This window comes from Symphalangus syndactylus, chromosome 5, assembly GCF_028878055.3.
Source record: "Symphalangus syndactylus isolate Jambi chromosome 5, NHGRI_mSymSyn1-v2.1_pri, whole genome shotgun sequence".
In the NCBI taxonomy this organism is placed as follows: Eukaryota; Metazoa; Chordata; class Mammalia; order Primates; family Hylobatidae; genus Symphalangus; species Symphalangus syndactylus.
Window position 1 is genome coordinate 63957985 of NC_072427.2, and position 4134 is coordinate 63962118.

Genomic DNA, 4134 nt, shown 5'->3' on the forward strand with positions numbered 1-4134 from the left:
CACTCTGGAGCCAGCCCCATGTGCTCTTTTTCTCCGACGTCAGCAATTGCTAGATCAACGTACACATCCTATTTTTATCACACATAATTGAGCCCACAGCTCACTGCCTGGCCCACTGGCTTACGGCAATGATCAAGCAGACCTTTGGGTTATGACATCACTGCTTGACCAAGCCACCCAATTGCATCAATTTTTCCACCAAAATTGGAGAAACTTAACTATAACAATTTCAACTTACCCAAAGACTATACTTTCAGGGATCATTTCTATAGTTTGTTTCTAGAGAAGTTTCTCTGAACATGTAGAGCACCGCTTAATTTTTTAAATTTAGATGATAAATTTCAATCAGCTGTCACAAAAGCACTTTGCTAAAACCTCTCAAGACATAAAATCTGCAGTTTTATGGAAAGATGTAAACAGTAATGAATGGTGTGGTCCAAATGATTTGCTAACAAGTGGAAGAGGATATGCTTGTGTTCACACCCCCTCAGGTCCTCTTTGGATTCCAGCACGATGCATCAAACCATATTATGGTATGGCTAGGACCCAACGCAGTACCAGACATGAAGAAAATGACCCTACAGGACCTGCAGCCCCAGACAATGCGGCTTCTGTGGATGACACGGGCCCCGGACAGAATGCTGAAGAAGAAAACTCAGAAGGCTAAGCAAATCCTGCTTTAAACACACCATTCACTCCAAATAATTTATTCCTTTTTTATTCTCTCACTCTGCTTACAACTGGTACCTGCTACACTCTATTGGACTTATCTCTTAAATCCACGTTTCTTCTGCCCCGTTACTTTGACAAACACCCCCTTCCCAGCTTCTAACAATGCAACTGCTTAACAGAGAGGGATTAACATGCCCCCAATGGGGTTCCTTAGTCACAGCACTCACCAAACTAAATTGCCAAGTAACACTACGAGTCACTCCTTGATTGGAAAAGAATGTTGCAAATTATACTCATGTTTGTCTTATGTTATTTACTAATTCTAGGATGCAAAGCCGGAATACAAGCAGTGACCACCATGCCTGACAGACCTGCTGCTGCACACATCTGTACTCTCCAACGAAACCTGATGCTAAAAACAAAAGGGAGAGATGTAGGAGTTCAGTCACGGCAGTGGGAAAAATTGTAAGAGGAAATTATAGGAAAGAGAAGCAAACCTTCTTGGAAGGCAGGAAGGTTTTGTAAAAGCCTTGGAAGAGAGTTATGGCTGAAAACAGCCTAATCCTCTTACCGTGAGCTAACAGCTTAGAGTAGGTACAAAGGAATGTAAGGGAGTTTATCCAAAGAGCTTGTTGACTCATGTGGTCCTAAGACCAATCATTTGTAGGACTGCTCTCTCTGGGGAAGGCAACCACATTAATTATCCACAAGTGTGTTGACTCAAAGCCTTTGTCATTAAATCTGCACTGAATAAATGCCCACAGGGCCAGCTAGTCAGGTTGTGCAGCTGCTACAACTCTTTCTGTGAGTGGGCTGGTTCCCTAGCCAGTCTTTCACTTTATATCGGTGTCTGAGTATGTTATTCATGCACCGTGCAGCCTGGGTCTGTGGATCAGACCCCAGCATTTACTCAAAAAAATTTTATGCACCTTTTGTTTCAACTCCTTTCAGAAAACAATCTTGCATGTGTTGGTTGTTTGATATTGTCCCACAGGTCACTGAGTCTCTATTTTTTTTCTTCTTTTTTTCTTGTGCTTCAATTTATTTTCTATTGCTGTGTCTTCATTTTTACTGATGTTTTCTTCTGCAGTATCAATTTACTATTAATCCTATTCAGAAAAGTTTTATTTCAGATCTTGTATTTTTATCTCTGGAAGTATTCTTATTGATTTATTATGACTATCTTGTCCTTTAGGAAATATTGATTACATTTATAATAGTTGATTTAAAATTATTCTCTTATAATTCCATTATCTCTGTCACTTCTGATTCTGCTTCTTATTTTCTTCTGTTTTGAGGTAATATAGTGTTTCTTTGCTTGTTTAGTGAATTTTTATTAAACATATTATGAATGTTATAATAATGCATGTTAATTATTATTTTTCTCTAAGGAGGGCTTAAGTTTGTCTTGTTAGGCAATTAAGTTACTTGCAAATCATATTAATGCATTCAAAACGTGTTTTTAAGCTTTGTTAGGGTTGTCCAAAGTAGCCCTAACTCTAGGGCTAATTAAGTGAATCTACCAACACATGATTCTCTAGGTTCTTTACCGACTTCCTTGAGGTAAAGGAAGCCTCCTTGAGGCTCAGTGGGGTTTCTCAGCTCTGGCTGGAAGGGATTTGAGTATCTCTTAACCTTGCTTAAACTCTAGGAGATGTTCAGGTTACAGTTCCCATAGTATTTTTCCTCAGCAGTTACTATTTGTGCAGCTTTGTGGAGTTTTGTTGTATCCATGCATAGTTAAGGAGGCCTTTATGCATATTTCTCTGCAGAAATTGTTCCTCTCCAATAATTTGCCCTGCAAATTCTGGCTGTCTCATCCTCCCACAAATTCAATATTTGGCTTTTCAGCTTAGCAACATTTCTTCTGCATTTCTTGGGCTCTTCCTCCCTTTGCCATCTTCCAGAAATTGTCTATAGGCAGAAAGCAAGGGCAATAGTAGGCTTCACCTCTGTTTTCCTTTTCTCAGTGATCACAGTCCCACTCTGTCTGTTCTCTCAATGTCTGAAAGATTTGTTTTATATATTTTGCCTAAGTTTCTAGTATTTGTGCTAAGTAGGCTGGTTTTGTACCAGAAGCAGAAATCAACTAAACATGAATTTTAGGGAAGAGTTCTGGAATATGCCTCATTGGCCAGAACTGAAGCTATCTATACCTACAAGGCAGACTGGAAATGCAGCTTCTTCTGGGAAAACAAAACAAGGGAGAACAGATTTTGTGAAAGAGTGAGCATTATATGCCATCATTGGATAGTTCTTAGCTCACTTACCAGCTTAGCAGCTCCTTGAGTGGCAGGTCAGAGCTTCCCTCATTTCAGTAGCCTATGAAGTTCTTAGGAAAATAACATTGAAAAGAACATGATCCTGAGTACTGAACTCATAATTATCCAAACTACCAAAGAGAAAATTAGGCATGAAGAAAGGAGACAATGTATGGTGGGTGAAAGTGGCAGAGAGAGTTGGAGACAAGTTTGGAAATTATCTTGGAGCTCCAAATGCACTGGCTCATAGATTATTTTAAAACTCCATTGAGGAATTCAGGACTACAGAGCCCTGTTGTTCCCCTCACCTCCAATGTCCTTATCCAGTCACCCATGTCACGTGTTTTAAAGCTCAGATCATAGATCATGAGCGAACTACTAGATGGAGCCTTTTCTGATGTCCTACTTGTGGCACAGTTTTTCTACAGCATGGTTTCTGTCAAGTTTTCAAAGCATATAATGATTCATACTGCTGATTTCTACCCTTGAGAAAGTGGAATCTATTTGGAATTTCAAAATAAAAACAGAGTTGTCTTTTATTTCTGTTACTTTTTTACTGCCCTCACAATGCCTGCCCCCGTGAACACAAAGCATATTAAATAAGATCACTGTTCCTTGACCTGGTGTCAAGCAGCTGTTTGGAAGTTGCTTGTGTGTCAGTTGAGACATAATAAAAGAACAAGCATCCTGACACCACTTGCCCTCCGACCACCAGTAGTGACAGGGCTTGCTTTACTCAAGGAGGAAGTCCTTAACGACTCGATCTACCCAGGCAAACCCAACAACCATTCAGCTTTTTGTTTCATTTTTTCCTTAACCTATCACCATGAAACAAAATATATTGTAAGTATTTATTTTCCTTATTGCCTGTCTCTCCTATTTAAACAAGGGCTGAGATTTTTGTTCTGTTTCTTCACTGCTATATTCCTAGCACGTCAACATTTGCCAAGGGAAAGAATGGGAGATGGAAACAAAGGAAGTTAAATGAGAGGGACACCAAGGAAGAAACTGAGATGGGGTCTGAAAGTGTGGTGGGACATTGGCTACCCTTGAAACTGCGAAGGGTCTTATACTTGATAATGACAGGATTTGGGTAGCTCTCTTAGGGCCATGTAAAAGAAAGGGCTAAATATAAAAGGGCGAGTGAAGGAGAGTTTTTCCTCTGTTCCACTTGTACAATTCAGCCAATCCATACTCTGAG

At 39.8% G+C, this 4134-nt stretch overlaps 1 pseudogene; it reads left to right on the plus strand.

Moving 5' to 3' along the window:
• The first annotated feature begins 241 nt into the window (after nt 1-241).
• Nucleotides 242-340, plus strand: LOC129483841 (uncharacterized; annotated as a pseudogene).
• The last annotated feature ends 3794 nt before the right edge of the window (nt 341-4134 follow it).